Source organism: Cnephaeus nilssonii, assembly GCF_951640355.1.
Source record: "Cnephaeus nilssonii genome assembly, chromosome: 16".
Classification (NCBI taxonomy): Eukaryota; Metazoa; Chordata; class Mammalia; order Chiroptera; family Vespertilionidae; genus Cnephaeus; species Cnephaeus nilssonii.
The window spans coordinates 35,853,202-35,875,920 of NC_137087.1; the positions used below are offsets into that span (position 1 = coordinate 35,853,202).

Sequence of the window (22,719 nt, forward strand, 5' to 3'; positions counted from 1 at the left end):
GTCACTTATAAATGAGGATCTGGCAGAGAGAAACCAGGTAACTAAAGACAAGATAAGTGACTGACATGGGGTTTTTGAAATAAAATAAAATTAAAAGATGATCTACATAAAACTGAGCTTCTAGAATATTAAAAAAAATATGTGGCTGTTACAAACGTCAAAGTCGATGTGATTGAAATATTCTATCTTACAATTGTCAGAAAATTATGCTAAAAACTCAATAAATACTTTAATTATTTTTTGTATATTTGGGGAATTAGCACATAATCTCAACTACAACCTAAATTTTATTAATGATAAGGAAAATAAGCTTATCTTCATCATCTTTTATTTCATTTTTTCATTTAAATTCCTAATCAATCCTTTTATTTGTATTTACTATGAAATTTTGGTCCCTATTTAATGTTGATTCTCCTTAATTGGACTTTTCTCTAGTACCAATGATTCTTGGTTAGAAAGGACCATCAAAATTTACCAAGTGTTACTTTTTGCTGAGAATATAAGGAAGCAATACAAGGAAGTAGCCTTGAAGGATGGGCTGGGTCTTAACAGAAGTGATGAAATTCTAGAGAAAGAAAGTGTTAGGAAAAGATACAAAAATGGAAATGTGTAGACATGTCAAGAGAAAAAGAAATAGATTAGTTTGACCTGAAAGGTCAGTTGAAATAATATAAAAGAGGTCTCTGAAGACCTAATTTTTATTGGTAGGCACTGGGGAAACCCCTCAAAGTTTATATGCGCAGAAGAATGAAATGATCTGAGGTATCTTTAAGAAGATTATTTTGGGTTCAGATATGAAGATGGATTAAAGTAGGATTTGACTAGTTACAGAAAGATTCCATAAGAGGCTTTGTTAAAGTGCAGGCACGAAGCAAGGGACAAGCCAATGGGGTGACACTGCACTGAACATAAAGGAACAGGTTTGGTGAGAAGAGTAGATGGCGAAATTAGCTTTGCACCAGTTGAATTCTGCAAGCTGCCTGAGTCTCAGGTCTAAATCTTGAAAGAGAAATCAGGGCTAAAAATAAAGATTTGTGATCTTCTGTACAGAATCTCTTGGGGTAAATGAAATTGCGAAGAGAGAGGCCAAAGAAAAAGAAGATGGCTCAGGACAAAGCCTTGAGTACTGCCTATATTTTAGGAGGAAGGAAGAGGACTAATTAACAAAGAGGAGAGAAAAAAATGTGACCTCAGAAGAACAAGCAGAGTTCAGATGCAAAGTAGCCAAGGGAAAAGAGCTTCATAAAGGAGGCAATGAAATAAGGAGGATGATCAACCAAAGGACTTGTATGCATGCATATAAGCCTAATCAATGGACACAGACAACATGGGGGTGAGGGCATGAGAGTGGGGGATCAATGGGAGGATAAGGACACATATGTAATACCTTAATCAATAAAGAAATTAAAAAATTAAAAAAATTAAATAAAAATAAGGAGGATGAAAGCAGAGAAAAATTCTATATACAATGAAGAGAAGGTCACTGGAGATGGCCTTTAAGAGAATGGTTTTATCAGAGCATTAACAAAAGAGGTTTAAATTTGTTTCATGGACCTGTCCACACACTTACTTCCTTAAACTGGAGACCTGCAGCATTATGTAAGACAGAAGCCTGGACAAGATGTCATGATGCCCGGGCTCCCCTGAGCAGCTATGTGGCCCAGGACTGGTCATACAGATGCTCTGGACATTAACACCCTCCTTTGTAAAACAGGAGATGGCAGAAACTTGGAAGAGGGGCTCACACCCAGCTGGCATTTCACACTAACTACAATGACGGAAATAACATTCTTTCTCCAATGAACACGATTTTGAGAGGTTATTAAAAGCATTGACTTTAGAGTTAGACACATCTGAGATGGATACTAGCTTGGGTGCCTAATAGAACTACAATAGTACTAAACAAGTGTTTAACCTCTAAACCAGGCGTCCTCAAACTACGGCCACATGGGGGTGTTTTTGCCGTTTTGTTTTTTTACTTCAAAATAAGATATGTGCAGTGTGTACAGGAATTTGTTCATAGTTTTTTTTAAACTATAGTCCGGCCCTCTAACGGTCTGAGGGACAGTGAACTGGCCCCTGTTTAAAAAGTTTGAGGACCCCTGCTCTAAACTGTGGTTTTCTCTTCTGTCAACTGAGGTCAATGCCAATATCTCCTTCTGGGGCTGTAGCAAAACTTACACGAGGCCTGGAAAAGTATTAGCATAGTTCCTGGAACCTAAAAAAAGGCTCATAAATATCTGTTGGCTGAAAGAATAAATATTGGCTAGTATTCTTAGAGAGGAGCAAAAACAGGATAGAATTATGCAAGGAAATAAATATAAAGTGTGAGGAGGATAGTGGGGGTTTACAGGGACAGTAATAAAAAGTTAAATATCAGCTGTCAGCTCTGTCACTTAATGGTACGGTGACTTGAGCAAGTGAACTAATCCTAAATCTTGGGGATAGAAAAAAATTGAGGCAAAAATGGCAGACAATAAATTAAATCTGAGAATTAGGCCCATTAATGCTAGCTATATTGTTCTTAGTTCTTTTAAATATATATATATTTGTAATATTTCATTATTTAAAAGTATCGATCAAGCCCTGGCTGGGTAGCTTAGTTGGCTAAAGCATCAACCCGATTTGCCAAGGTTGTAGGTTTGATCCCCGGTCAGGGCGCATACAAGAAGCAACCAATAAATGCATAAATAAGTGGAACAATAAATAGATGTCTCTCTCTCTCTCTCTCTCTCTCTCTCTCTCAATCAATAAAAAATTATTGATCAATTGGAGCAATATTTGGATAACATGAAAATTATGTGAGAGTTAAACCAAATAGCAGTTAAAAATCATAGCAGTGTTTTTTGGATATGGTTAGTGCTGAATAAATGGCTGCTGCTGTTATTTATTACTATAAATACCATATTATTACTCTATCATTCCAGGAAATAGAAGTTTAAGCAGAGAAGGAGGAGTAAGCGTAAGGGTACAATGTATATAAGTAGATATGCAGGATGAGAGGAAAGCAGTGAAAAGAATAGAAATGAAACTAGCTCGACTGAAAATAGCAGGGCAGTCTAGGTAACAAACTGTTAAGTTGCTATATTTAGAAAAAAATTATATCAACTCAATATGGCAACTATGGTTGATCAGGCTGACCAGAAATTTTCATGTAAGTTTTTCATCAATGAAATAAACATTAAAATAAGTTGATGATCTCCTATGTACACATCCAAGAATGTATACAACTTGCTCACCAAGGGAAATGTACGTAAGAACACTATCCATTATAGCATCAACTGAGAAACTACCCAAATGCCCATCGACAGTGAAATGGATTCGTGTGTGGTATCTACACAATATAAAATTACACAGCCATAAGAAAAATGGTTTTAACTACACATGTCAATAAGATAATTCGACAAAAAAACAGTAAGTGAAAGAAGATAAGCACTTAAGAGCTCATACTGTGTGATTCAATTTAAATGAAGCACAGAAACAGACTAAAAGAACTATGCCATTAGAAGTCAAGGTAAGCCCGGCCAGCGTGGCTCAGTGGTTGAGCATCAACCTATGAACCAGGAGGTTATGGTTCGATTCCCAGTTAAGGCACATGCCCGGGTTGCGGGCTCGATCCCCAGTGTGGGGCGTGCATGAGGCAGCTGATCAATGATTCTCTCTCATTATTGATGTTCCTATCTCTCTCTTCCTCTCACTTCCTCTCTGAAATCAATAAAAATATATTTAAAAATAAGAAAGAAGTCAAGGTAGTAGCTACTAGAAGAAGTCAAGGATGGGAGTGTTAGTGACTAGAAGGGAGTGCAAGGGGGATTCTCAGGGCGCCGTGTCTTTTATTTCTTGACGAGTGCTGGTTATATGGGTGCATGTTTAATTTGTAAAAATTCATCAAGATGTGTACTTAATATATGTGCACTTTTCTTTATATTTCAATAAAAAGTTGTTTAAAAGGACAGGGAAAAATGGTGTTGATGATGACAACTTTATAAGTGAACTCTTTCCAAATCTAAGGTCCCTGGGGGAACTTGGAGAAGAAAAGAATGATGTACTTGTTGAGTCACTTGAGAGTTTCAGCAGCAGAAAAACATAATTGATATTCAGAAACAGTTAATATAGCACAATTGTGTGGAAATAAAGAATTTATATGTGATTTCAAAACAAGTCTCAGATGCAGAGAACCAGATGGGGCCTTTATTTACTCACATGTGATTCTGACTGGGAGAAAAATCTATCTTTGGAGATTAACCTGTGACTCTCACAAACAATGAAAGTGTCTGGCACACACATAGGGAAGATTGACTCTGGGCCCAGAAGTTCACTGATTTTGAAATGGATGTGCTAAGAAAGAACTTTATTTAAAAGAGTTGACTAGAAACAGCTGCACTTTGTCGTCAGAATAAAAATCCACAAGTATTCTAAGACTTCAAAAAATATAACAAACAATGTGACCTCCTTAACCCTTAGAAGAGACATTTCTGCCATGGTTGTATTCAATCACAATTTATTTCTCCTCAAAACCTCTTGCAATGACTGTCCATAGAGATGCTTCCAGAAAAGAGTGAAGGAAGCAGAAAAGGAAAGAAATAATAAAATTCTTCTTCACTCCTAGTGAAAATGGTCATAGTGAAATCTGATGTTTTTTTAATAATACGTTTGAACATGTTTAGTTGCAGTTTATTCTTAAGAAGGCGTAAGTATGGGTTGACGCATTTAAAAAAAGCAAAACAACAGGAAAATTGAGGAAGATCTAGGGGATAGTCTTAGACATTATCTTGTCATTTCCTTTTTCCAGATTTCCACATGAAGAAATCTACTTAAGAAAATGTACGTGACTCCTGACTTAGGTTACTGAGGGAAGGCCTGACATCTCCCTGCTGGAAATGTTTAAGGAAGAGGTTAACTAGCCATTCAAAATTATTTGGAATTAATTCTCCCGAAAAGTCAGTGGCCAAATAGGATGTCTTCCAGATATATGACTTCATTTTGTTCTCTGCTTCCACAAACAATAGAGTCTCTATTTCATAGGGTGACACGTTCTGCACCCGCCAGAAAACATCGCTCTAAACCATAGTGAATGTGAACTGTAGTTTCAAGGGATTTAGACATCGTTTCTACAAAACTAAGTGAGGTAAATAGTTGATAAATTAACCAGCTAATTCAGGCAAAAACATTTCCCAATTTTGAGAGGGAAGAAAAGGACCTTTTGATTAGTTTCCTCATTTTCTAAGTCACCGGGCGAGTCTACATTGTACTTTGTATAGATATAACTCAATGCCTTCTTGAATAAATAGCACTACCTCAGAGTGAAAAGATTTTACAATTTACAAAATGCATAGTACTCATATATATATTTCATATTGAAAATACTAAGAATTTTGGAGGTAAGATTTAACAATTAAGATAACGAAGGAGAATTTTAAAAATCAGCATAAATTCTGATCTTAGAGGACTATGGGAGACCATGAGTCCAAATCTGTCATACTTCAATGTAAAAAAAAGAACCCAGAGTTTAGGAATGAGAGCTTTTCCATAGAATACAGAGTTGCTACGAAGACTCCTAGTTTGGTCTATTCTCCCTAGAGCCCCACAGTCACCAGAGTATAAGCTCCACATAGTGAGGATGCTATCTGTTTTTCCACACATTTTTCTCCAGCATCTAGTACAGCATTTGGAACCACAAAAGTTATTCAGCATATGTGTTATAAAAATTCATCTCTGTAGATATCTAACTTGCTTTGTCACATGGACACATCTAATACTTTTTAAAATATCAGGTCCATAATTTTGGAGTTAATGTAATATATTCAGAAGTTAAATAATTTAAGATAAAGGTTTACAAAAATAAATCTGTACTTTTAAATACCCATCAAGCTATTGGAATGTATCAAATGTTTTTCATGATCTAATTTTTCAGTATTTACATTCATTTATTCTGTCAATAGACTTTAACCATCATCTATGAACAAAACATAGATCAAAATGTAAAACCTTGTTTTCTTACTTTGTGAAGTCTTACTTTGCTAACAACACACTTTTACCATTATCAGATGTAGTTTTAAAAAATGCCTGTGGAACAACTATGCTAGATTATGCAGCATAACTCCTAAAAAATTGTAAGATCCGCTATTTTTCCAAGTCAAAGACAAGCACTTCATGAGCTATAATGGAGGCTCCTGGAACAGCAACTGTTTTCAGGTTCAAGGAAGTGAAAATTTTCTGTAATAAGGCATTTACTACCTATTAGACATGTGACAATAAAGTATTGTATTTTTCAACAAATATGTAAGAACTAACACATCGAGACAATTGTGCTATTTCAAAAGTGATGCTGTTATACCAAAATTGTTACTATTATTATAAACATTTTGAAAAGTCCCCTTCCGGAATTGCTTTTAGAGACTGCAGCTCATTCTTTTGAATATCTGCAAGGATAGCAAAACTCTTTCTTTTGAATGTAGAAAATAGTTTTAGAAGAGTCAAAAATTATTTAGGCCATGGCTAGAGAAGTAGGTGTGTATCTAAAAGAATGTGTAACTACAGCAGCAATTTGAAGAATTTTTCCAGGATGGCTCCAAATACCCAAATCCACTCTTGGGTAGTTTAAAAAAAAAAACCTAAAACTTTGTTCAAGTTTTATTTAAAATAGTTAACCAAAACTTTATTTAAAATAACTTTCCAAAAGTTTCCAAAAACCATTTGAGAACTGTGGACTAAGTATGAATTTCCAGAGGAACACTCTCAAGGACAACACACATTTTAAATAAATTATATCTAAGTAACTTAAAAACCAAGTCTCATTATTTTATAGGCACACCACATGTAGTTTTCTCATGTGTCATAGATTAAGCAGTGTGTATGGTAATTTGCTAGAAGCAGAATAATTTGCTCCCCTTAATCAGAAGTTGAGTTTTGGGAACTCCAGGTTGCTCTCACACTATGATCAGGAATCACATTTCTGGATAGTGTGGTCACTCACTACAGGTCTCTCCTTACTACCTTTCTTAAGCCACTTGAAATTAAAATTCTAGAATATTGTTTCAATAATAATAAAAAAAGCCAACTTCTATCAGTTGTCTTCCATGATAAGGCTGATAACTGTGAAAACTATATGAGCATTTCTATTATACAGAGAAAATATTTACACTGTGAACAGCTTCAAAATGGAACATAAATCAATATGTAAACTGAATTCTCTAACTCAAAGTTTTCTAAATGGCAATGAAAAATGTAATACTTTTTTGAAAAATAAACAAGGCTACTTAGATAACAATGGAAAAGAACAATGTGTCTGTGTACATGTCTTAACTCTTTTTCATCACGATGCAATTCTTTTGCTTCATGTTGACTTTGGCGGATTCTGGCTTTTCTCAATGAAAACAGACACTTGGCCATGGTCTGAAATGTAATGCTGAAACAGTATGAAACATATCCTGGAATTCCCACATATCCTTTCTTATTAGCATGTAGTATGTCATGCAAGTGACCCACTGTTTCTGACACATTCAACCCCTTTGGCCTTCAACAAGTAGCAACAAAATGAGAAGCACATGAACCTTTCTAGACTGTTCCAAGAATTAGTCTTTTTGTTTATTTCTTTTGATTCATTCAAATATTTATTGAGCAGATAGGGAGATACAAAGGTGTTTAAAACCTGGTCAAAGAGGTGAGGCAAATGCACAAGTAGAAAGAAAAGTTCCCTGAATCACAGCAGTCAAAAGAAAAGTGCTTTTGGAGATAACAGTGAGATTGCCCTCCGCCTGGAAGGGGGCATGGGTGAGTGGAAAATCAGGGAAGAGGTCTGAGATTACAATAGAAAACTTCAGTCTGGACTGTTGATATTCAGTATGGACTATATGTGTCTCTCCTCTTCCTCTTTCCCCAGCTTTGGGCTTAATTCACCAGTAGTTCCCAGGATTTTCAATGTGCTTTTTCTATACTTGTTTGCAATTTTGTTTTAATGCCCTCTACAAAACCAGGTCCTTTCGGTATTTTAAGAATTTTTTTCCTGTTTTTTTTTTGTTGTTTGTTTTTTTGTTTTTAAAGGATTCTTGACCATTTGATCTTGGCATTGATGGTTTTGAGTCTTTCCCATTCTGGTTTGATTTTTGTGCTTTTTTGGCTGCACTATTTCGTACAGATTTCTTTACTGGAGCTTTTCAGCTTCCTCATCCTCAAAGTCATCATCGGCATCATCATCCTCATCATTAACTTCATCAGCAGCAAGTTTTACTTTTTCTGTGGAATCTTCCTACCACCCCCAGGGGCAGAACACTTTCCAGACAGACTTAGGGATTTCACATCCTCCTCCTCTTCATCTTCTGACTCTGCATCTTCCTCCACAGCTACTAAGTGCTGTCCACTAATATGTACAGGCCCTGAACCACACTTCAACCATAAGACTCCAGCTAGTGTTATTTCAAAGCCACCAAAGGAAACCACTGGTTCTACAGACATTTTCAAAGTTGCCAGTGTTACTTTCATTGGACTGCCTTCATAATTCATTGCCTCTGCTTCAACAATGTGCAATTCATCCTTTGCACCAGCCCTTAAACTGACTGTTCATAAAGATAATTGGTGCTAATTTTCATCATTATCCACCTTAAAGTGATGATCTTTGTTGGCCTTTAGTTCACAACCAAAAAGATAGTTCTGGGGCCTCAGACGGCTCATGTCCACATCCATTGGATCTTCCCTGGGGTGGTGGCACACACTTAAGTGGGAGAGAAGGCGGACAGAGATAAAGGACTTCTGTGCCTCAGGACAGACGCGCAAGATGGAATCACACCAGGGAAGAATTAGTCTTGAGAACACATTGTACTATCGTGCACCAGAAATTAGGAAATTAGGGCAGCAAGATTTTGTTTGTAAAAGAAAATATTCCTAACCTTTTTTTTTTTTTTTAGCTTGAGAAGACAAGTGACCCTAACAATAGCTCCTTCTTTAGCCTTGTAATTTATATCTCTATATTCTAGTCAAATCTGGGTCTGGGTCAAATTGACCCGAGGCAAGGAGAAATATCTTTGTTGTGCCACTCTGAGTCAATGTGTGGTACTAACAAGGACTTCTTGTCTTTGATGTTTCTTTGGAGATTCTTTATGGGGGAGGAAGTCTTGGTGGCTGGCGTGCCTATCTGGTGAACGTGAGGATATGGGGAATCAATGGAACCTTGCACAGTTAACTCCAAGGAAATGATGAGGCATTTCTGAGGATACAGAGTTAAAGAGGGGAGGGGTACCTTTACATTTTTCTTAGGGGATAATTCATGTTACTGCTAGAGTCTCTTTCCACTGAGTTTGTAATGAATTACAAGCCTTGACTAAACATGGATCCCCATGATATAAAAATTCAAGGTTGCAATGAATGGAGAGCTAGCCCATCAGATTAATGTAGGCCTCCTTGACCATCCCCCCTCCCCCCTGAGTCTTTAAACCTAATATCTTGGAATCAGCTCTGAGAATGTAAGTGTGAGGCTGAACTCAAGTATGATTACTCTGTGCTGCAGGCACAGGAGCTTTGGTGAGAAGAGAAGGAAGCCCAGGGAACCACTCATGTGACCATGAGTGAGGAGCACAGATTTCCCTTTTTGGTTCTGTTTTGGACTCATTAGGTGTACTTAGAAAAATATGCTTTTAATTGCTTTTGTTTCTTCGTCTAAAAAGACAATATGTACATCTTCCAGAGAGGGTGACATTCACAGTTCCAGCACAAACTTATTTCTGTCACTGTGAAGTCTTCCTTGGTGTGACACCAATGATCTTGCAGTGAGGACTGGACATGGGGTAGAAAAAGTTAAATGATTAACTTGCCAAATTCAATTGCTAGGAAGAGATGGGGCAATTTCAAGCAGCATAAAACAGCTATGCATTTAGAAACTATTATCAGGAGCACTAGACAGCACTGCATGATGTTCTGCAAACCACAAGTGATGTCAAAGCTGCGAGGCTGCTGGGCTGCCAGAGGCTCAAGCGATAATAGATGCTAAAATTACTGCTGAAGAAGCAGATTTGATTACAAAGAGACCCAAGAGCAGTAAAGCCCTTGGAAAGCTTCCCTCTGAGTTTTACAAGAAATAAGATAAACAGCATCTCCAACTGTAATCACAAAATATAATAAAAATGCTCTGGGCTCTCATAGGACTTGCAAGTATATCTCCCTTGAGTGATATAAAACCATGCCGTTCCTAATACACAATGATGAGGACAAAGTTACCACCAAATTGAGGTAATGTCTAGATGGAGACATGGACAGCTCTGAAAAGAATCTTTTTAAACTGATTGTAAAAGAAATGGACTTATTTAAATTGACCCCAACCTGTACGTTCCCACCTCTCAAACCTTTCCCTTTATCCTCATGTCTTAGTTATACAATCTGTTAGCTCATACTTTTAGCCTAATTCCTCATGGTGTTTGATCACCTGGAGCCTTCCTCCAACCCCCAGCATCCCTCCATCCTCTACGCCATTCCTCATTCTCATCCCCAGCTCCTACTATTTCCACACTAGGTTTTGCCCAACATCTCTTTCTTTTCACTTGTGAAGTGGAAAGTTCAGGCAATGATAATTGAGAAAAAATGAAAAAACTTACGGTGAATTTATTTCAATATTAAAAAACCTTCTAAAATTGGTTATCTAGGAGTTCCCCATCTTCTGAAAGTTCTTAAACACTTTATGTTTGCTTGTTATAGATTTTATAATTTAGATGGACCAATGGGTTATCTACTGGTTGTCTAGTATAATCAAAATCATCTTTTTAAGAAATTACACCTGGTTAAAAAAGACACATAGGAGATGAAAAAGTTTAGAAAAAATGTCCGTGGATAAGCAAACCTAAAATACACAAAGGCATTTATTTAACAGAAAAAAATGGTTAAAATGTACTAAATACACACAAAAATACTTTATATACCTTATAAAATATTTTAAAATTAATTATAATAAAATGCAAAGCATACCACATGTGAAGTTTTTGAATGAATTAAAGTGACAACAGAAGTAATCTTTGACCACTGGGTTCCAACAAGCTAGTCTATATGAGAATGAGCTTCAAAAATAGGTCTTAGTGACCTAATGATTATATGAAATCTGAATAACCAAAAAGAATTTGAACCCTCAAATAAAATACATATTATTTGCTTTATTGGAGACACCATAGAGTTTTGCTTTCCATTGGATAAAGTTATGGGATATCAATAATGTGATTATGAGGATATTATATTCAAAATATTTATTTTCTGTTAACTCTGAACAATTCAAGGCATAACACAGTGTGGTCTCAAACCAGGCAGCTTGGGTAGGAATCCTTGCTCAAGTTCAGTCACAAGCTCTGTAATTTTGGGGAAGTTACTTAACTTTTCTGTACTTCAGTTTCATCATGTAAATGGGGACAAGAATGTTAGGATTGATGCTAGAATTAAATTAGTTAATATAATTAAACACTTTTTATCTGTATATGTTTTAAACAAATGTTTATATGCTTATATGCACCTGGTCAATAGTAAGCACTATTTAAGTTAAGTGTTAGCTATTCTTATTGTTTCCCCTTTCTCTTTTTTATTCAGGGAGATAGGAATCTCTATATCCTGTTTGCCTAATTAAGAATGCCCAATGGAATAAGGAAGGACAGATATCTGCATATTTTCATCCTTTCTGACTGGTCTGTGGCAGAGATAAATGCACTCTGGTATACCCTTCCTCATTTCTTTCTACCTCCAATTTCTACCAGTTTGAAGAACTGCAATTTATCTTCTCTGTCGCTTAACCCTGATCTCCTGCCTTTCCCCAATTTATTCCTATAATCAGTCCATAAAAAAATAACACTGGTGAAATTTGGATAGGGAAAAACCTTGTGAGGTATGTCTAATTATTTGGCTAGCAACTAAAAGTCTGACTTATGAGAGTCTTTTCTGGGGTTCTTCTTTATTCTAACAATCCAAAAATAATTTAAAATGTCCAGTATAGCATATAGGTAAGCAACTCTGACAAGAACAGATGCTCTGCATCACTTGATTTCAAAATAGCAAACCAAGGTGGGTCCCTGGGTGGCATACAGCCACTGTAGGAGACAACTTCAGTTCCTTAAGTGTATTTAGATGACCAGTGACTTTCAGTCTTCCTTCATGATTTAGGTGGAAGATATCTCTAGGGAAAAGATGTTCTTATATAAGAACATAAAAGAGTTTTGTTTTGAGTTTGATTTTTTAAATAAATGGTTGGAAGACAGCATGCTGCTTGTACTGTGTAGAGTACAAAATTAACATTCCAATCTTATGACCCATTGGGGCCATGGGATAATGCCATTTGGCAGCTGTTGGATAAGGATGGTAACACTCCAGGGTGTGCTACCCTGGATACCTCTGCTTTAATGGTAATGGGTCCCTACCATTAGCAACTTGCCTGATAATGCCCCTTTGCTGCAGCCCTGTCTTACTGTAAAGGCCCCCTTCTTAGCTAGAGCTGTTTTTCTGAACTCTGCTTCCCAGGCATTTCTCAACATAAGGTGTATTTTCAGTGTAGCAAACCACTAAGATGTTCCCTATATCTTATCCTGAACTTTTATCTTCACTTTTCTAGGATGCTGACCAAAAACTTAAACAAAGTAAACAGAGACTTTAATAAAAAGGGAACAATACAGAGTCAATATAAATTCAATAGCACAATTCATCATTATTCTGCTATTATGTTAAAGAGCTGACAGTTTAGTTCCCAGGAACTTCATTTTGTCAAAAAACATCATTTTTTTGGTCAGTTACTACCATGATATCTACATCTATATCTAATTATAAACAATACTGGGGGAGGGGGTGTCCCTCAGCCTGGCCTGCAACGACGCCAGCGTTCCGTGCCCCAGCCTGTCTCTAGCCAGAGGCCCGCCCACCCTCCCTCCGCGGGCTGGGGCACGCAGGATGCTGGGGCTCGTCGCCCGGGGGCGACACCACCAGCATCCAGCACCCCAGCTGCTATGGGTGCTGCCATCTTTGTGACTGAGTGTTGGTTAATTTGCATATTACCCTTTTATTAGATAGGATGAGACTTGTTTCAAGAAAAAATATCCAATGTATGCACTTTAATTAATTGGCGATTTTAAATAAAAATATTTTCTTTATCAGGAGCACTAATAAATAGCAGCTAAGATGATCATTCTGGGGTATTTCAAGAATTTGAAACTATTCAGTCATTCAATGAATAATTATTAAATAAAATATTATGTGTATGGGTATATGAAATGAAGTTTCTTAAATTTAGGGTTATTATTGCGAAAAAAAATATATATGTCAACAATGCCATTGAGAAGTAACTATAAAGTATATAGAATATGGCATGATAATTCTGTAATTACTTTCACATCAAGATTAAAAACTAAAATGCACAGCTACAGAATTCTCCAAGTATTATATTTGATATTCACTTTTTATATCTATCTTATTGTGAAGTCATTTTTAAGTGCAAAAGAGTATTTTGGCACTGTTGCCTATTCAAAGCATTTTAAAGTATTTATAAAAGGAAAAAATGCTTTGCTGATCTTTTTACCTGCTTAAGCCAGAAATAAACTATGAAATTATAAAATAAATAATGGTGACTTTTAAAAACGTTGAACAATTAAACTAAAGACAGAGTTCACCAATTTATGTTGATTGCAATTAAGTAAGGGAATTAAGTTTTGCCCTTTGTGACTATTGCAAGTAGACACTTTTTTACTTCCATATAAGAAACAAGAAATTCAATGAACACTACAATTGAAGAAACTTCTAATAATAAAATTGTTTTAAATAGTTGATTATTGGCTTCATGTTAGGGATAAATAGAAATTTTAAAATGTAACCCATTTCATATGTCAACGATTAAAAATATATATATTATCCAGGCAAGAAATGTTAACATCTTTCTTAACAAGCCATAAACTTTTTTGTTGAGCAGACTAAATAAAATTTCTGGATAATAACTGTTAGAAAATCCAATATTGCTTCAAAGACAACAAGAACTTTCAAATCCTAAATTGAGTTCTTCAAGAAACCAAAATAGACAACAAATGTAAATGTCATTTATATTGTAAATGACAAGAAAAGAATCATGGAAGGATTATGGTATACCAATGACAGGGTTCCAATAAATGCTTACCGAATTAAATTTATGGTATGTATCTATGTGTATTAGTGTGTTGGAAATGAAAGGTTGATGAGGAGAAATGTGAGTTTTTTCATTTCATTATTTTGAAACAATGGCCCTAAAGGGTATGTCAACCCCTCGAGATAATCTTCAGAGATACCATGTCCTTAGTTCAAGACTTCCCTTTTCTGTTTACTTTTAAATTGTTTTCCCTCTCTTCACACTGATTTATGATAGCACTAAAGAACATACTCCACCTCCATGGTCACTGTGCTTCTGTGGAAGTAGTTATGAAAGTGCTTCCATCTGCCAGTCTTGGCATGTGCATGTTAGCACTGGGATGCTATCTTGAACTTTATGAATTTGCAAAGCACATTTTCTTTCAAATAATGAGTAGGGTTTTACAGAATTTACTAACAGACACATCCTTGGAACATGCTAAGCAAAACTAATTGCAGATAAACTAGAGTCTATCTTGGTTAAAATAAATACATTTCCAAATATCAGCATTTTGAAACTTCAAAGCAATTTTGGCTTTTCCAATTATGGGTAGGATATAAATAATCTGTGTAGGGCCAAACGCTTTTCACTATAAAGTAAAGAGAATGACCTCATTAAAAGATCTATGCCTCAGTAAGTTCCTACTCATTTCCAAGTGAATTGCTCAAAAGTTCCTTAGAGCTCATTAGGCTATCAGTACTTGACTCAGCAAAACTGTAGGATGTAAAGGTGCTTTCAAACTATCAGAGAAAGCAGTCAACTGGGATTATTTTTAAGAGAGGAGAGGCAAATTCCTCACAATTCCTACATAGAGTATCCCATTAGAAATGGTTATAATGTTCAATATGATTATCATTTTTAGATGAGTTATAAGCAAGTTTCATTAAAAACATTATTGTTAATGAAACTAATTACTGGGTATATTAGTTTTCTCTGGCTGCTGTAACAAATAATCATAAACATAGTGGCTTAAAATAACACAATGTAGTATCTATAGTTATGGAGGTGAGAAGTACAAAGTAGGTCTATGGGGGTAAAATCTGGGTGTCTGTGGGCTGTTTTCCTTCTGGAGGCTGTAGAGGAGAATCTGTTCATTGCCTTTCCCAGCTTCTAAAGGCTGCCCACATTCCTGGTTTGTAGCCCCTTTTCATTTTCAAAGCCAGCAATTGCACCCGTCTGAACTTTGCTCTTACCATCACATCTCATCTGCAAATGGGAGCAAAGTCCTACACAAGTTTCTGCTATATTTCATTTAGTGGTTTTACTGTGCTAATGGAACTGCTTCATAGAAATAAAACCATTTATGTTTGTAAAACTTCAGAAGTCATTCAGCTAGACATAAAAAAGACAGTAATTTGCTTTTCTTTAATGAGAGTTCAGTGAAAATGTTTTTCCCTTTGTTAACTGATTTTTTCCCCTCTTCAACATAATGTAGGTGGATAGCAGGTGATAAGATAGTTGAGGCTAAAAAGAGTGCAAGTTGAAGAAGTCTTATAATTTCTCATAATGTAATCAAGTACACAGGGGATTTTGTCATTCAATTAATAATTCATTCATTCAAAAATATTACTTGGGACAGTGTAAGGTGGTAGAAATAGAGAAGACTCAAGGAACTCAAGTTTAATGGATGAAAGAGACAAAGTAAACACTATTTAAGAAAACACAACTATTAAATCTTGGTTTGAATATGAACCTTTCTCTTTCTTTCTTTCTCCCACCCCCAAATCCAATGTGTTCAGAATAAGTGCAAGCTTGATAACAAAGGTGGTTTGTAAACAACAATAAAATATTTCTCTCTCATTCACCCACATTAACATTTTATAAACACACTTTCTGACATCTTTAACCTATGAACTCATGTTCAAATAACTCACATTTCAAACAGCAATTATGCACACCTGCCTTTCTTATAGACAAACAAGCCTTTTAAGAGAATCCTTTTAGGTTGGATTTTAGAATAAGAAGGGATCTTAGAGATCTAGATTTCCATGCTCTCATTGTACAGAGTTGGAAAATAAAGTCCAGCTACACTGGCATGTGCCCAAGGTAACCATTTAGAAGCTGATAATGAGAATTCTATATAGAATTGTAACTATTCTAATTTAATTTAATAGTTTGTTCAGTTTTTCCATAGAAAGTAGACACCCAAAGTTCCTTTTTTCTCAAATCAGAAATTCTTGTTACATTGGCAGTGGCTGAGCAGTTGAGCCACATGGGTCAGCTGTCCATCTTCTTCTTTTTAAAATATATTTTTATTGATCTTAGAGAGAGGATGGGAGAGGAAGGAAGAGGGATAGGAGATAGAAACATCAATGATGAAAGAGAAACATTGACTGGCTGCCTCCTACACACCCCTCCTGGTTTAGGCATGTGCCCTGGCCAGAATCGAACTGTGACCTCCTGGTTTGTAAGTTGATACTCAACCACTGAGCCACACCAGCTGGGCCATATTCTTAATTGTATCACCTCTTTATGCCTGATGTCTTCAAGCGCCAAGAAGTACAAAATAAAGACACAGAAATAGTATACTGAAGCAAGCACCGATTTTCAAAGTTTACCACTCATGATTAAAGAAAAGTCAAAATATCAACAAACCTTTTATTAAAAATCAAAGTGATAAACTTTTATCAAAATTTCTAAAATACTTCCAAAAGTCCAAAGAAAGAAAGCACTCACCACACCCCCCTTAAAAACATTTCTTCTTTCAGTTGATACAGAAAAATAAACTGCTGCAAATGGCAAGACCTGAGAACTATTTGGGGAACTTTGGCTATCCATAGATTAAAAATCACATTTATTTATAAAAGTGCAGATCTCTATATCTTAGCTTGTTAATGACATCATCAGACATCCCAATTAGAGTACTTGAGTTTGTGCTCAAGTGAAAACTTCTACTGTTTGTGATCATAATACACACTCATTTAAAAAAAAAAAAAGATAAAGCACTGAGAATTAGAATACACCGGCGGCGAATGTGTGGAATTAAAAAAATGACAGACTTTGGAGTCAGTATGTTGATTCTTTTAGTAGGTAGTTTCACAGAAAGTAATTTTTATCTCCCTGGTCTTCCCTTATATAGTAGGGATAATACAATACATGGTTGTTTTAAGGATTGTTGACAAGGCACGTAAAATACCGAGACTATAAAAGATGCTCATAAACTGAAGCTATTGCTATTTACTCTAGTTCCAAATTCCTAACTGGTCATGTGTTTGAAGAATGTATAACAGCAAGGCAATGATAGGGAACTAAACCTTAGCAATAAGTACCAGACATGTAACAAATACAAATTAAATAGCAGCGACAGCAGCTTCCTTCATTGGCCACTGATCATATGCCAGCAATTTACTAGAAGTTTTAATAAATTATATTATTTAATCTCCCCAAATACCATGATGAGGTAGGAATCATCACCTCAATTGTGCAGAAGAGGACTCAGGGAGTCAGAGAGGTTACATAATGTGCCCAAGGTCACAAAGTTAACAAGCAGTGGAGCCCGGACTAGCATGAAGGGCAGAAGAAATAACCAGAAGTTACCCTAAAGCCTAATTGTATAAAAACAACGAATTTCAGAAGCAACTAGAAGAGAAGTGCAACAGACAAATCTTTCCACTATGAGCTCCTTAAGAACTGGGACCAGGGCTCATTAACCTATGTGAACTCAGAATCTGGGACAATACCTAGAATACAGTAAGGGCTCAGTAGATGTATATGTAGTATAAGTAATTAAAATGCAATTGGCAAGGCAGGCAATAAGGAATCACATTCTCTCAAAGCAGTCTTTGTGATGACATTACATACAAAAGATAGGACAGTAGTGAGAATGTTCATGTGGCCGAAACCGGTTTGGCTCAGTGGATAGAGCCTCGGCCTGCGGACTCAAGGATCCCAGGTTCGATTCCTGTCAAGGGCATGTACCTTGGTTGCGGGCACATCCCCAGTAGGGGGTGTGCAAGAGACAGCTGATCGATGTTTCTCTCTCATTGATGTTTCTAACTCTCTATCCCTCTCTCTTCCTCTCCGTAAAAAATCAATAAAAAATATATTTTTTTAAAAAAGAGAGAATGTTCATGTGTAAGGACAATAGTTACAGGTTAAAAATATCTTTATACATCTACTCAGTGATAATGACTACTGCATTCATAGAGCTTTTCCACGTTATATTATTATATAAAGACTTCAATCACTGTTAGTGGCATTACCTTAAAATGTGAAGGACGATGAACATGATTCACACACACACACACACCCACACGTATTTTGGGGATGGCTTAAATGCACTTGGCTGTGTGTGCTCTATGGGGAAAAAAAAGTCTACATGAGAGAAAATCCTCTATGAAAGTTGTAAAAATGAATCAAAAGCTTGTTTTCCTTTATTCAAATAGTATTTATAATTTAAAGACTTGGCAAAATAAATTCACAATTATGTTAGATATGTGCAACTGCATTTATGCAAGTGAAACCTCAGTAATTTGATAGCTTGCTTTTTTTTTTTTTTTGGTGGGTTGAGTGGGGCTATTATGAAAACAAAGAGAACTTTGGTGTATCAGAATTTTCAAAGAAAATAGCACTTTAGCCAAACCAAAATTCCCCACAGCAACAACGTACATACAGCCACATCCAATGACTAAATTGTGTTTATGCTTTCCTTAAGCAACAGAGTTCATTCTGACCATTTATCTACAAAGAAGTATGCCAGAAAACTGCCTATTCATTTTCTACATTCTGTTTGGTAAATAAAGCATGACACATAGCAATATAAAAGAAAAATATAATCCCGGGATGCATCTGCAATGATTGCAGAGAAGTGCTCTAAACTGTCTGAGGACCGTGGGACTGGTTTTCAGAACAGCATTTAAACACTGCCCCATGCTGTTCGTCTGTGCGACCTGCAGCCTGTGGGCACCAGGCCGGGACTCAGCAGAAGGATGAGTCACAGGCGGATTTATGAAGCTATTAGCTCTTTAACAGCAACTGGTCTTGTAAAAGAGAAGCGCATAACCATCTTGAGAATTCGTAATTCTTGAGAATTAATAATTTCTCATTCAGATTCTGTAAAGCACCCAATTGTAGTCATGGCAAAGCAGTCTCTGTGAGCACACCGTTTTATAGTAAAAGAGCAGAAACTCAACCAGGAAGGCTTTTTATGAAATGTATTTACTACAGTGTTTGCATTTTTTTATTTTACAGATTTCCTAACATGCTCTCTTTGTCAGCTAATTCTATGCGGTGCCACATAGGAACCATGATCTTTAAATATATGAGTCTGGGTATATCTTAAGATACTCTAAAGTAGTGTAACATCCAGATGCCTGTAATGTACTTCAAGGGGGGAATCGTGTTACATTCAGTTTTGTCCTTCCTGTACTTGATAAGAGTGGAGATGCTGAGAAAAGGCTTGTTGAGTTACTAAATGAATGAATGAGTAGGCATAGTTCAGAATTTCAGAAATTTTTAGAGAATGATCACTACTGCTTAGATATTGCTCCAGATATTCTATGGCTCACTCTTTCACTACCTTCAGGTCTCTGCTGCTCAAAACATTTTGTCACAGACCTGCTCACACTATATACAAAATTACGTCCATTCACTTTTTATTCCCATCTTGCTTCCTTTTCTTTATCAACACTTTCTATCATTTCACATCGATATTTCCTTACTTCTCCTCCTCCCACTAGAAAAGGAGCTCTTTGGAGCTTTTATTGTTTGGTTCACTGCTGTATTCAGGGTGCCCAGAACAATTTTGAGCACATAGTAGATACTCAACACTTTATATATATATATATATATATATATATATATATATATATATATATATATATATATGGAGAGAGAGAGAGAGAGAGAGAGAGAGAGAGAGAGAGAAATATATATATATATATATATATATATATATATATAGAGAGAGAGAGAGAGAGAGAGAGAGAGAGAGAGTTAAACATCCAAATAAAAGATTAATATTACCATTTTTTAAAAATGAAACTGGATTTTAATTTCTCTTCTTGGAATAAAATGTCATGCTTTCATATGCCGATGGCAAGTAAAATTATAAGATGCAAAAAAAAAAAAATCTAACAAGTCACAGAAATGGAAAGGAAACTCTGCTTTGGGTATAGTGATTTTGAGGGGGCTAATTCATGGAAGAAATTTTAGGAGACCAACATTTAAATAGCTTCTTCAAAACTAAAAGAGACTTCTACACTGTTAAACATAGAATGTTTTGTACTAGCTACTCAAATACTCTTTTTAGGTCTCTCATTCTTTTCTAGAAGCAAATATTCAAGTTAGAATGAGAAAATGTCAGACTCTGGAAACGGTACTTCAGAAGAATGATGACTGATCAGAATGTCTGGTCAGCATATAGCCATGTCTCATTCATCTGATGCAATAGAATAAGAAACTTCTCAAATGAGGTACATTTGTGAAAAAAGAAACAAATTTAGAAAAAAGCTTGTCCAATGCAGAATGGTGGTATTCCTTAATCCCTCCCTTCCTCTCTTTTAATCTTAATATTTAAAATTCCCTACTTTAGGAGGGAAGGGGGTCTGAATGAAAGAAGGTAAAGGAGTTCGCCAAAGAACATATATGCATAATCAATGGACACAAACAACAGTGTGGTGATGGCCAGAGGGAAGAGGGGGCGGGGGCTGGATGGGGGTGGGCAAAAGATAGGAAAATGAGGACATCTGTAATAGTGTCAACAATAAAAATAAAGTTTTTTTTAAAAAAACCCTCTACTTTAACATTAGAATTTGATTGTGGTAATACTTTCTTATTTGTGTTTGGCACATTTCATTTGAATCTTCAGAGACTTGTGCCAGAGAACAAAAATTCTTAGTTCTCAAATCTCTTCTCTCTTTAAAGTGTCTTTGCCAGCTCAGATGGGAAGAAGCTAAATTGAATTCAGTTGGTGACTCAGTTGGTGATAATGACGCAATTCAATAAATTATAGTTCTCTGTTCTTTCATCTCACCCCATCTCTAGTTCTGACATTTCTTTTTAAAGCCTTTGGTATCAAAGAACTCTGAATGAAAAATAAAATTATAAGTTCTGAAGGCAGCATTAAGAAAGCACTTTCTGTTTTAGGTACAACCTGGAAGCCTAGTGTCAAACATGTATCTATTGGCAGCATGTGTACAAGAACAAAAAAGTAAAAATAGCGACATCACTGATGCATTTATATCAAGTATGGGGAGATCACACACATTTGTGCTGGGTATGGCACCAAAAGGTACACTGCCCCACGCCCAGCTGGCATGGCTCAGTGGTTGAGTGTCTACCTATGAACCAGGTCATGGTTTGATTCCCAGTCAGGACACATGCCCAGGTTGTGGGCTTGATCTCCAGTGTGGCACGTGCAGGAGGCAGTCAATCAGTGATTCTCTCTCATCACTGATGTTTCTATCTCTCCCTCCCTCTCCCTTCCTCTCTGAAATCAATAAAAATATATATTTTTTAGAAAGGTACACTGCCCCAGTTACTAGATCTTGGAGAAGATCTGGATTCCCAGATCTGTCACTCAAGAGCTATGTGACCTCAGACAAGTTAATTTAATTTCTCTGCTTCTCACTTTCCTCTTCTATGAAATGGGGATGAAATACTTCTTGGAAGGTGGTTGAGAAGAATAAATGATGCAATGTAGGTAAAGCGCTTAATAAGTATTCCCAAAATGTTCTTTGATACTGGTTCTCATCATCATCACTGTCCTGCCGGGACCTAGAGTGGGTAGTAAGCACAAGTAACAGTAGTGCCAGGTCACTCTAAACTCCAAGATGGGCGCGAGTCTCCTCCATTTCCCTCTGATGCCTGCGTTTCTGGAGGGTGGTAGAGAGGCAAACACTAGCTTGGGTTGCCTCTCAGGCACTTAGAGGAAGAATGGAAGATTAAGCAGAACCAACTCTCAGCTCATAAGCTTGCAGTCAGCCCAACAGAGCAGCTAATATCTGAAGAACTTTAAAAAGTGAATTACTTCCCCTCCAACGGCGATGGGCTTCTGGAAAAAGCAATGAAGCATGTTACTTGATGAAGAGAAGACTTTTGTTTCCTGTGCTTTTAATAAAAATTTTCAGCAAATGTCAAGGGAAAATGAAGAATTTAAACTTATTTTAGTAAAAAGAATTGGTTCTCATTTTTCCATCAATGATGATGAGAGATTCTAGAAGTTGTAGAAAGGAGGTTGAAAGTGCTTATTATGAACAATATGCTATCATTATATCCTGTAGTATGCAATGTTATAAGATTATGCATTTTTGTGGTATAGCTCACTAAAGTTCTAAGTGTCTAAGGATAGTGCATAGGTTAAGATTAAAAACCTTTAAACAATGTTCCCTCCCCCAAGTCCTGCAAGTGTTTTCTTCCTCCCAATCCAATTAGGTAGTTATTTACCATCTCAATGTATCCATCCAGGTTTAAAAGGTAGATTCAGTATTTCTGATGAATTAGGACCTTTGATGTTTGCTCAACAGATGTTCACATTCAAGGTTCAACATAGTCTGCCCCAAATCCACATTTCCAGCTTTATTTCTCCAAGTTCCCCACCACAAAATCTTCCCTCCCAGTCTATTTTCAGTCTCCACAATATAAAACAAGCATTTCTATTCCTAATTTTTTGCTAGGAT

At 36.2% G+C, this 22,719-nt stretch overlaps 1 protein-coding gene and 1 pseudogene across 4 annotated transcripts in view; both read right to left on the bottom strand.

Annotated features, from left to right (window-relative positions):
• RNLS (renalase, FAD dependent amine oxidase) overlaps positions 1-22,719 on the bottom strand; it is a 229,346-nt gene that overhangs the window by 195,302 nt on the left and 11,325 nt on the right. The window lies entirely within an intron of this gene.
• On the bottom strand, positions 7,634-9,216 carry LOC307113018 (nucleophosmin-like; annotated as a pseudogene). Its single transcript has one exon. The product of its transcript is annotated as a nucleophosmin-like (transcript).